Raw genomic sequence first — 12,792 nt, forward strand, 5'->3', positions numbered from 1 at the left:
GGCACCCCAAGTTTTACATTAGGTTCAAATATTCCCCCTCCCTCACCACCGCCATTGCCTAGGGCATAATTAGTAAAAACAGGTCTTTTTGTGAAGTGCAGTGAAGACCTTTCTTTTGTGAAGCCACAAGCCCCCTTATTCAGGGAATGACAGTGAGCAGTGAGCCCCACACACCTCTCTTTCCTCAAGGTCTGCAGGCATGCCCTCCCTTCTGCCGCTGGACCAGGCCCAAAGGCTTTCTGCTGAAAACCCTGAGTGAGACTATGGCCACGTAGGTCTCCACAGTCAGTTAGGAGCCCCTGCCTTCCATGATACCCAAAAGCATGAACGAAAGAGTGTGTTAAGGACTCTGTCCCCTGGCCCAGTTGCGGGATCCCTGTGTGCTTGGGGGGCCCTGGGGTCACGACAGGGGCCTTGGCTTCCTTCCCACAGCTGTCGGAGGCGTTCTGGAGGATCAGGAACTCGGAGAACATTGACGGTCGGGCAAGTCAGAAAAGATTCTGAGCGGGTTTCGTTTTCTCATTTGTAAGAAGAGGGGAGAAGGATAGTAATTATATAATTACAATAATACAAAAATCAATTATAATAAAATAGTTGTACTAAAATCAATTCTGTCCACTTTATAAAATTGACCAAGAAGCAAGGCAAATAATGGACTTGGAGAATGCTAGATAAATGTGAGTATTTGTAGTTACGGGGCAGTCCTTCAATTTGTCTCTGGAACGAAACAGAATGAATCAATCAGACTCACATCCATGGGACTTAGAAGTTACGATCTCGCCCACTTGTTTCAGCTCCGAGAGCTCCACTTTAAGTGGTTGTGGCTTGAGGTCAGAAGTGTGGACTTTGGCATCATGATCAGCCCTGCTACTGGCTTACTGGCTGTTCAACTTTGAAAGATTTATTTGAGTCTCATATTCTCATCTGTAAAATGAGAACAAGCATAATTCCTGCCTTCCAGGGTTGTTGTAAAGATTCGAGAACATCACTAAGGTAAAGTTTACAGCTCAGTGTCTGCTACAGGGTAAATGGTTAGTATAGTAACAATAACAACCATATATGGTAACCTTAATTATTCCCAGTAGAAAATGAGAGTTGTCTATAAAGCATCCAGCGCAGCCTGGCACATAGCAGACGTTCAATAAATAAAGGTCCCACTTCCTCGCCTTCCTAAATGAATGATTCAGTCCCTGCATTAAAAAAACAAAACAAGAACAAGAACAAAACTGGCCCAACTGTGTTTCCCGTTGAATAGAACAACTGTTGTAATGTAGAGCCAGAAAAGGTCCCATGCCTTTTGAAAACTCTGGCCAACAGAGTCACTGCTTTCTCCAGAAAAAAGAAATGCCCTTACGGAACGAGCTGGGGAGAACAAGTATAGAAAATCTCAACTGCACAGGAAGCCCCGGGGTGGCCTCTGTGGCCAGGACCCCTCCCCATCTTGTCCCAAAGGCAGTGACCCACAAATTGGTTCCCCTGCCCCCAGCGGATCCTAAAGTCTCAGTAGTCCCTCAAACATCCTTAAGTTATTACCTACAGTTTTCTCCCTAAGTTGAAATTATTTCAAGATATAACTTTAGAGTATTATAAATACTGACTCTTTAAAATGAAACCATTAACTCTTGTTAAATGTATTCAATGGAATCTAAATACCACAGTGATCTGAACTCCATCATTTGAGAAAACTCTTTCCTTGACGTCAGGAAATTTTATTTCCTTCTCTTTCTTTTGTTTTTTAGTTTCCTTTCTTTTTAATGTTTTTTTATTTTTGAGAGACTGAGAGACACAGGGTACAAGCAGGGGAGGAGGGGCAGAGAGAGAGGCAGACACAGAATCCGAAGCAGGATTCAGACTCTGAGCTGTCAGCACAGAGCCCGACGCAGGGCTCAAAGAGATCATGACCTGAGCCAAAGTCAGATGCTTAACCGACTGAGCCACACAGGCACCCCTTTCATTCTCTTTCTTAAACCCATCTTTCTCTTCTATCTCTCACAGATTTTATTGTAATGTCATACGTTTTTATGCTTGATCATGCTTGATGTCACCAAATACACATTTCTAAAAATATTAGGTATGAAATAATATTATATACACATGTATATGCCAGGAAAAAATTAAATTTATTTTTAACTATGGTAAAAAAAAACCCTCATAACAATATTTACCATTTTAACTTTTTTTTCTAGTGGTCTTTACACCCAACATGGGGCTTGAACTCGCCACCCCTGGGTCAGGAATTACATGTTCTACCCACTGAGCCAGCCAGGCATACTTCCATCTTAACTATTTCTAAGTGTATAATTCAGCAGTGTTAAGTACACACACAATGTTTTGTATAATGAGAAATTTTAATATTAAAATATTTCCATAAGGTTCAAATGTTAAAATTATTGCTTGAATGACTGATCATTATAATTGTTATAAGTGTACAAATAATCAAAATAACATAATTATAACAATTTTCCAATAAAAATGAAATAGAAAAAAATGTATTGGGATGTCATTTCTCAATGAAATGAACGTGATTCTCCCAATTAGATAATGAATATTGCTTATTATAGAATGAGAGAAGGAGCAACGTCACTTCTATTCTTTTTGGAAAACTTACTTGTTTTGTTTTGTCTTTATGGATGTGAACAGTGACAAATCTTGCTTATCTGAACAAACTGATAGGAACAGAAGATGTTCTATTGTGATAACTTTACAAATGAATTGAACTCTCTTTGGGTTCAGTGCCCCAAATCACACAGTGACCCAGCATCCAAAATCAATTTTTTCCTCCAATTTTGTTGACAGAAAAAAAAATTTTCCCTAAAGGATCTGCTATCCATAATTAGAACTATTTACTTTCTCGATCTCTGGAATATCTAAAAAGCCTTTTCAAAAATGTATTTAATGACTTTTAATTACACCTTTTATGTGTTTCACGTTGTCTAGTCCAACTCATGAAGACAGGGTTGGAAAATTAAAATATTGTTAATTTCATTCTACTTTCCCAATGCATTTTTTAAAAATAAAATGCTTTTATTTTACTACACGCTTAAGTACCTTTTTGTTAAATCTTAGAGCTCAGATTTAGCTCATTCAATTTATGGAAAAAGCCTGTGCATAACCTACTTAGCAAAGCAGTCTTCCTTGTCAAACCAGTGCAAATCAGACTTACTGCTCTAAGAAAAATCTGACTTAAATTTTTAATTTAGATCAACATTATAGTGTATTTTGAGGAATATTATGACAATCACCATAAGAAGGATTACTTCCAATCTTGTAAAAAAGATTACTAGATGCAGTCAAGATTAAAATCACGAAAGATATAATGTAATTAATCTATATTATGACAAGTTATAAAAGCAAGAATAAATCTATGTTTCTCGTTACTTAGTTTGCCGTAATTCAGCGTTAGGGGCAGCCCACATTGTAAGCCATTTATGAAAAGAAAACACGATGAAAGAAACGGCAATTTTTAGTAAATGTGTGTGCAGGTGTGTACTAAACTTTGCACTTGGCTTTTGGGTATAAGTAAGTAAGAGTCTTGTGTGAAAACACAGAATCAAATCCTTTAATTTCCTTGGACATTGAGATAAACTCCCCAACACATTCGTGAAAGAGAAAAGTATATGTCGCTGACAATAAATGTGTCTAGCAGCTAGCATTTCGTTTTCTTCTTTGATTAATAGGAGGTGTAGGAGGAAAAAAACGTTTAAACATTTTATGAGATAAAATGGTCACAGGGTTGATTGTAATTGGAATGCATATCTCATTATTTGATAAAATAGATTTTAACTGCCTATTGAATAATGCATATTGCATTCAAAAGTAATCACAGAACATTTTTATCTGAGCGTTTTATCCAGCACAACTTGTCAAATTTAGTAGCCTCTGAAAACGTTTCAGTTGTGCCTAAAAGAACCTATGCTGGTTTGGCTGTCCAAAGTTGTTGTTTTTTTTTGGTTCCTTTTAGTTGCTTATGGAGCAGAGCTGAAAAGGGTGTTGGTGTTTAAAGTGGGGGAGGGGCGGAGCCTTCTTAGTCTTTAGTACTCCTTACAGTGTTGCCTTTTCTTTCCTCTCCCCAGCCCCTGTCAAAAGCAGTGCTTTCTTTGACCGGACTTGAGGAATGCAGACATGACAGCCTTACCAGAAGATTGCCACCAGGCTCACGCCCTGTACTCCGTAATATATTAAAGACCTCGTCCATGATGGCCTGTGACTACAAGACGGTGCAACAGGGAAGGAATGGAAGTCCCCAGGTGGCTAATTGTGCTTTTGTTCATCAATAGGGAGATCTACCCCCAAATAATGTTTTTAAGTGTCCTTTTTGTTTGGTGCCCAGAAGGATTTTATATCCTGGGAGAGGACGCCTCAGCAGTAAGGTCGGGAATGTGTAAAGGAAACACCTGTTTTTTTGTGACCTGGGAGAAGGGCAGTTATAAAGGGGGCAGAGTGAGAAAAGGAAAACCAAATATTTGAGAACATGCACTTGATAAAATTAGCCACATGTCAAGCCCATTGGGGAGTCCTATCGTGTGGAATGTCTTTGTTCATCTGTATACCACACACACACATGCACACTCACTCACACTCACAAGCTCACACTCATGTATACTCCCAAACACTCTCGTATACCTTCAGGCTTACCAACACTCTTGCACTCATGCACACATATACACTCAAGACTCACATACACACACACCTTCACACACACTCTCACACTTACATATGCTCACAAAGTCACACATGCTGAAACATAGGCTGGCATCCGCACACACTCATGCTCACTCACACACTCACATGCTCACATCCATGCACACCCACAGTCACTGCAGTCACACATATTGCAGATGATGGTGGAAGGCCCAGAGAGGTTTTTCTACTTGCTTAGGTCACACAGCAAAGATCACTGCTCTAGGACATTATCTATGGCTTCCTTCACTCAGGCTACAAGCCTCACTTCCTTTCTAGGAGACTGGGGGTGATCTGATTTTTTTTGTGTGGAGATGTTCAGTCCTGTGCTCCCCTGGAATGATAAGGTGCCAGGTCCTAAAGTGTGCACTAATTCCCCAGCTGCCCACTGCTGGGTCAGCAACGCTCTGCCTGCACCCGGAATCAGCAGTCATTCTCTGTGAGGCAGTGCAGCCACGGAGAGCTGTCCTAATAGCATAAAAGCTCAGGAATGTACTTAATTAATGGTTGGTTCTGGCATCAGTCGCTGGCTGGTGGCAAACAGGAGTCATTATTAATGTGCTTGGACACACTTCTTCCCCGTGTGGTCCTGTATGCCCAGTGAAAGGCAGCACGGTTGCCTGATGGGGTCCATCATCTTGGGATATAGTCCAGGCCTTCCCCTGTTGTGCTATGTGACTTCAAGCAAATAAAAAACCTCTCTGAGCCTCCCATCAATTTCTGCAGAGTTTGTGTGTGTGTGTGTGTGTGTGTGTGTGTGTGTGTAGGTACACGAGTGTGAATGTGTGAACATGTGTAAGCATGAGCATGCTTCAGTTGTGAATGTGAGGCTGTGTGAGAGAGTTTCAGGGGACGGCACGTGTGCATGCTTGTGAGGGTGTGAGTGTATACGTGTTTGACGACAAGAGTGTTTTTGAGCATAAAGGTGTGTGAATATGTGGTGAGTGTGTGTGCACATGTGTGTGCATGCGGACGGTGGACAAAGGGAGGGTGAAGCAAGAGAGGATCTTTAAAGGAATGTTAAAAGCATCTCAGTATCTCCTAGTGATGGGTGGGGACACATGAGATAATACTTCTTCCTTTAACAGACACGATTTGCTACGGGGTATGTTTGCTGCTGCGGGGCTCAGGGCTGGAGTTTAGGCAAACCAGACAAACATGCTCCTTGCCTACACGGAGCCTCCAATCTTGGATTCAGATCAGAACACGGGCTTCAGCAACTGAGCATGAGAGTTAGGACAGGGGCTGGGAGCACTGAGGAGGAGCACCTGGTCACAAGAGGTAGTGCCCTTTCTGTGTGCTGGGGCCTGAACAATGGGCACGGGGTGCCGGAAGGAGGAGAAGGAGACTGCTTGGGCTGATGCTATCCAATATGGCAGCCACTGGCCATTTGTGTCTGTCGAGTACTTGGAAACATGGCAAATCCTAACTGATATGTGTCGTAAGTTTAAAATGCACATCAGATTTTGAAGACTTAGTCTGAAAAAAGAATGTAAATGATCTCAATATTTTATTCATTATTTGCATGTTGAAGCCATAACATTTTGGGTAGACTGAGTTAAATAAAATACATTGTTAATGATAAGATCACTCATTTCTTTCCATTTTTTCCCCATGTGGCTGCTAGAAAACTTAAGGTGGCATCAGTGGCTTGCCTTCTTCTGCCATTTTCCTACTGGCCAGCAGTGCCTGAGGCAAGGAGGTCGGTACAGAGGTCTGCTTGGGGTTTGAGGGATGGCAGGTGAGAGCTGAGGCTGAAGAGGTTGTGGGGCTGCATCACGAAGGGTCCAGTGAGCCCTTTCAAGGCACCACTGAGGCAACAGAAAGGATTTTAAGCAGGGACATGCCTTGAGCAGATTGAGGTGCACTAGAAATTCTCCTCTGGCTTTCTTGTAGAACGTGAAATGAGAAGTGAAGGCAAAACTAGAAACAGGAAGACCAGGCAGAAGATTCTAGCAGTGGTCCAGGTGAGAGAAGACAGTGGCCGGGCTTGGGAGTTCTCGGGGTGGATCGAGAGAAGTGAACCACCGATGGGCGTGCATTTATTACAGACACACAGGAATGTCTCAGCAAGGAATCCTGCAAGAAGCAGTCTCCATGTTTGCATCCGACAGTCATGGGCTGATAGTACAGGAAGGGAGTTTTGGAGGCTACCTGGGCATTCTTCTTCAGGGGTTCTGATAGATGGGGCCACTGAATCCCAAACACAAAACCAGGTAGGTGCCTTGCTTTCTGGGCTGGAGAGAGGAGATTTTCTTAAACAGCAGCAGCTAGAGTGCGCCCCAGGAAACAGGCCACAAAGCCCATCGCGCCCATCTTGAGTCCCATCTCCAAAAGGAAGCTCTGGAGGTTGCTGTCCCACAGAGCCCCTGGACCAGTGGCTTTAGTTTCCCTTTCTGCAGAGCCCCGTGCTTTGGCTGATGCTTGGGGATTGATGGGTGCCGGTCAAGGATGGCTCCTTGGCACTACCCACTTTTCTAGCCCCCAGATAACAGCTCCTGGCATTTGTTGCACTTGACTTAGAAAACCAGACCCTGCTCAGTGGCTGTCCTTAACACAGTTTCCCAACTGCTTCTCCCATTGCTGATTTTTTAAAAAAATTTTTTAATGTTTTCTTATTTTTGAGAGAGAAAGAGACAGAGTGTGAGCAGGGGAGGGAAAGAGAGAGGGAGATGGAATCTGAAGCAGGCTCCAGGCTCTGAGCTGTCAGCACAAAGCCTGATGTGGGACTTGAACCCATGAACCATGAGATCATGACCTGAGCTGAAGTCAGATATGAAATGACTGAGCCATCCAGGTGCCTCCCACCCCAACTGCTGATCTTTTTACAACCCCCAACTTCTGATTCTTGATTTGTGATGCTGATTCTAATTACTTTCTCTCCTGCCTCAAAATCTTCCAGGATGCCCCTTGTACCAGAGATAGAAGCCATTATTCCTTAGCAGGCTATTCAAGGCTCTCCACCATCTGCGCCTCTTTCCTTCAGACCTCATCCCTCATTATTCTCTCCGAGTCTCTAATGATGCCAACCACCTGCTGGCGGCAGAACATACCACACCTTGATTCGTGCTCTTTTCTTCCTGCTGTTAGCTTCCTATTTTCTCTCCCTAGATGTGGTCTGTGCATTGTTCAGGGCCCAGGAAAAACTATTGCCTTCTCCACTGTCTCTCATAATTAATTCCCCTCCTCTGCCTTTCCACATATATCTCTGCTTAGCACCTGTCCTAGCTGGCCTTGGGTTATCATTTCTTGTTTACATGTTTCCTTACTATGCTGAGCTCCTTACAGGTAGGGACTCTGCTTGTGCGTATAGCCTAGGGGTGTATAATAACTATTGGCTGAATGACTATATGGAGGCCTTGGGATTGATAGTGTCCCTCTTTTCGTCTTGCATTGGGACCTGGAGCTTTCATGGCAACCTGGAGCAGGAAGCAGGACTGGGACTGGGGTGAGGTGGGTGAGGAGTCCAGAGCATAAAATTTAAGTTGCTTACCTTGTGCTTGCCTGACTCTGTGAGCTAGTCCCTCCCAGATACCTCTCTTGCCTCACTCTCAGCCCTGACAGGAAAGAAAGCTTGGAGTCTTGGGATTTAGAATGAGTCCATCAAAAGGGACAGGCCAGGTTCCATAGGGTCTGGTTACTCCTCTCATACTGATGCAAGCCCAACCCAAGGGCCCCCAACACACACGACTCCAGAGCCCACTGGCACCAGGAAAGTGTCAGGGTCCCGACAGATGGGAGGGTGTCAGGAATCTGGAGTGGCTAACATTTAGAACACTCTGCAAACAAGCAGAAGGAAGCCTTCACATGCAGTCTCTTGAAAGCAACAAGGTACCAGCCTTTGTCTTGGGGCATGGAGCCAGATCACAGCCTTAGGATATACAGCTGGTAAAAAGAGCGCCCCTAGTGATTGACTGCTGTCTAGGACAAGATCAAGTTGGAACTTACGAGCCCCCCATTTCCATAGGGCTGACATCAGTGAGGTTGGGGGATATGGAAGGAGGAAAAAGGGCTACATTCTAGTGGGAGTGGGGTCAGTGAAGACATTTAGTCCATACCACTGGGACCACTGTGCCCTGTGTCTGATGGTATCAAAGGAGAGTACGCATGTCACATGAAGCGCAGCACTCAGCTCTTGGCTCTGGAGCTCATCTCTGAGGGCATGAAAGACTCCAGGTCAACCAGAAGAAAGGAAAGGTAGAGGAAGGGAGACAGTTAGTTATCAAGAAGGAGAAGCTAATGGCCAGATGATTTGGACTCTCCTACATCTGCCAGAGAAACAGTTTTCCCAACAGAGCTTCACTCTGAAAGCTAGTTCCTAAGCAGCCTTGATTTTATCTGCATTTCTGGAAGTCTTCCAGGTGGACCAGAGTGAGAAAACACAGGTCAGTACACATCACAGAGCTGAGAGCAGAAGACAAGCTGGGAGCAATCGACAGCTGGAGGGAGAAAACTCACGGTGGCCATTTTGGATTGGGGTTGTTGGAGCTGTTTCTGAGAAGGACACTTGTGACTTTATCTCTCCAGTGCACCAACAGCTAAATGGACAAGAAAACATATAATTGGTTGCTCTGTGACATTTGATATGAAACACCTGATTGATGCTTTGTATTGATGCTCAGATGCTAGGTATTCTGAAATCTCAACAGGTGAATATTGATGCATTTATTTTAGAAACTGTCAAATAAGGAGCTGAGGAATATTAATATTATGCAATATTAAGAGATACTCTATGCTCTGTGCTTGAGTATGTACGTGTTGTGAAAAGGAAAGGTCGGGAAAGCCAGGTTCTGAACCAGGTTAAATAAAGTGAATAGGCTTCTTTGTTATGAACCTGAATATGGGCAAATGTGCAATGGAAGTCTTGACAGATAAGGTGGGAGGTTATACTGTGGTGTGTAATATCTCCCAGATTTATTTGAGGGAGCTCTTTTTCCCCCCATAGAATGCCTGTAGCAGTGTCAAATAATTTCCAACGTGTCATTTAAACAAACTAAGGTTTCTATTTTAAGTGAAAGAAATCCAGAAGTAGGCAGTTCAAGTGAACATGACTCCATGATATCACCTAGAATCCGGGCTTTTTTTTTTTTTAATCTCTATGCTCTGATATCTTTAGCTCATTATTTCCATCCTCGGTGTCCCTACACAGTTCCAGGTGACCAGTGATGTGCTAACCATCATATCCTTGATCCAGGCAGGAAGTTGGAGGAGAGGTGAAGGGCATAAAGGATGTGCTCCTTTAGCGAGTGAGCATATCCCCCCTCCTTAAGGAAGTTTCCTGGAAGTTCCTTCCCATGACTCCTATTGGCATCTCCTGGGTCACATCTTGCTGCCAAGGAGGCTGGAAATAGAAATCTAGAGCTGGGCACATGGATGCCTTAATTAAATCAGAGTTTTATAACTGAAGAAGAAAGAATATTAAGTAGACAAATCGTCTCTGCACAAACATCCAATTGAACATTCTTCAGGCCAAGTTTGGGAAATGTTGATATGTGTTTCCCACTGGTCTATAGAGCTACATGGCTACATGATGTGGTTGCTTGCTCTGTCTCTGTCTCTTTCTCATGATCTCTGTGCAACTTTCTCTCTCTCACATACATATATACAGAAATACAAATATTATCTTAGATAATATTGTCTTAGATTATCCATAGAATATAAAAGACTGGTAGAATGTTAGAGCAGGAAGAAATTTTTGATATTGTCTAGCTCAGTGGTTCTCAACCCTGGTTGCACATTAATCTCTTGGGGGAACTTATTATTCTAGAGCCCTCCCAATTTGAATTGTAATCTTTGGGGGTAATGTCCAGTTAGTCATCGGAGTTTCTTTTCCTAAAATTTCCCAGGTTATTTTAATCTGCAGCCAGGGTTGAAAGCCTCTGGTCTTTTATAGGGAAATTATTTTATAGGGAAATTACCTGTGAAATTATTTCTTTCATATCTGTTTTCCCCAGTAGACTACAAAACCTATGAGAACAGAAGTAGGACCTATTATGTAGTCACAGTATTCATTCCCAGAGCTTAGCATAACACTGGCGCAAAGCTGAATGAATGAATGAATGAATGAATGAACCAAGGCCCCCAGAGAGGAAGGTTTTCATACAAGGTCATACAGCAAATACATATACAACAGATCCAAGACTAGAACTTTGTGTCTTAATTCTGTTCAGGGCTCCTTCCGTCATCCCAAGGCTTCTATATCTTGGATCACTTCACTCTAGAACTGATAAATATGTTCCTATAACATTTATTGTATGCTGTTGTAATTATTTGCGAGTCTCAGGTTAAGAACTGTATCTTATTTCTTTAAGCATCACCAGACACCCACCATGTCTGGCTCCCAGGAAATGACTGATGATAATAGATAACTGGGGAGGAGGGGGAAGGAGGAAAAAAGAAAGAAAGAAAGGTCCAGCAAGTTCAGTCCATCAGAACTCCGTATCTTTCTTTCAGGGTATCCCTTGCCAAAGGACACTTTTCTGTCTTCAGCCTTCCCCTACTGTGCCCTAAACCCAGATCCTGCATCTCCTCTGGTCCACCGCTTAATTGGAATTACCTGTCTTGTTGAAAGTTTCTGAAAATGAATTCACAGGAAATGTTAATAATTGATAAGATTTGATGAAATATACCTTCTTGGTATGTTTGCCTATTAACTAGGGACGGTGTCCTGATCCAAAAGAAGAAAAGTCTAATTGCAAAATGTTAAGTATAAGAGAACAGAACTCTTCTAAGGGGCTATTTGGGGTATAAGCAGAGTGACCTGCCTGGAGGGGTATAATGTAGTCAATCGGAGGAAGGTAGATAGATGTTTATCTTTGAGTAGGGCAACGGAAGTCACCCCTGTGGGTCAAGTTCTTGGGTTTTGCCTTAGTTAGAGGTCTTCTTTGACCATGGGTTCTCATTTAGCCCTGTTGTGAGTGGGGTAAGAACCAGCAGCTGCCCTGGGATGCAGTGGGGGCTGGGCTAGAGGAGGTCTGACTCATTCTGGTCTAGGAGGAAGGGAATGCTTATTCAGTGCCTGAGGTGGGGCTCTTAATAAATGTTAGCTCTCTTTCTTCTCTCTGTAGGGGTTGCTCAGCCAGCAGCCCCAGAGGGAACAATTAGGTTGTTTATCCAAACCTCAGCCACTTTGCTATGTAATTGATTTTTCATTGAGTGTATTTAGGAAATGGTTATTTACATGAATACAGGCACACCAGGGACAGAGCTGCATCTGATCACAGGAAATGGGAGGGAATCTAGATCAAAGTGTGGAATCCAGAGGGAGGGAGGGTGGGTTGTGGAGGCAGACAACCTACGCTGAGATTCTGACTCTGCTACTGACTGTACATATTTGGACAAAATATTAGCCCTCTGAGTCTTGATTTCCTCATTTGAATAGGGGGTAAATAAATTTACTTCCAAGTAAGGTAGCTCTGAAGATTAAGTTAAGGCTAGGAGCTGGAGTCGTTATTGTTCTTAGCATTACTACTCTTACTACTGTCACTCTGGGGAAGTTTCCCTTCCTTCCCTTAGTCTATCAGCCCCTAACCCTAGCTCAGAACTTGGCTTCAATCTTGCTTCTTCCCCAACACCTTCCCTGACTACTCCTGTCCTTACCTAGTTACTCCCATGTTTAATGAGCAACTGCGAGATTTCACCATATTGTAAGCCTTAGTTATAAGCAACAGAATCTTATTTTCTTTTTCCTATCTAGACCAGGGACTGGCACACTACAGTCTCAATCTGGTCCACCCACTGTTTTTGCATGACCAATGAGCAAAGAACAGTTTTCAGATTTTTAAATGGTTAGAAAATAAAAGGATGTTTCATGACACCCGAAAGAAAGGATATTTTGTGAAACACGAAAACGATTTGAAATTCAAATATTAGTATCCATAAATAAAGTTTTATTGGAACACAATCACAGCCATTTGTTGGTGTATTCTCTACAGCTGCCTTCAGGCTGCAATGGCAAAGTTGAGTAGCTACAGCAGAGACTGTATGGCCTGCAAAGCCCCGAATATTTACTATCTGGTCCTCTACAGGGAATCTGTGGAGCCCTAGACTAGAAGCTTCTTACGTGCAGGCAGTGTGTGCCATTCTTGTCTGAATTCCTACGGAGTAAAACTT

General features: G+C 43.0%; 1 long non-coding RNA gene across 1 annotated transcript in view; it reads left to right on the plus strand.

Moving 5' to 3' along the window:
* The window catches only part of LOC115288236, a 28,578-nt gene extending 23,159 nt beyond the window's left edge, over positions 1–5,419 (plus strand). Inside the window, exon 3 of the long non-coding RNA XR_003906888.1 lies at positions 4,074–5,419. This is a non-coding gene — a long non-coding RNA (uncharacterized LOC115288236). The remainder of the gene's footprint in view (positions 1–4,073) is intronic.
* Positions 5,420–12,792: the final 7,373 nt, after the last annotated feature.

This window comes from Suricata suricatta, chromosome 3, assembly GCF_006229205.1.
Source record: "Suricata suricatta isolate VVHF042 chromosome 3, meerkat_22Aug2017_6uvM2_HiC, whole genome shotgun sequence".
Taxonomy (NCBI): Eukaryota; Metazoa; Chordata; class Mammalia; order Carnivora; family Herpestidae; genus Suricata; species Suricata suricatta.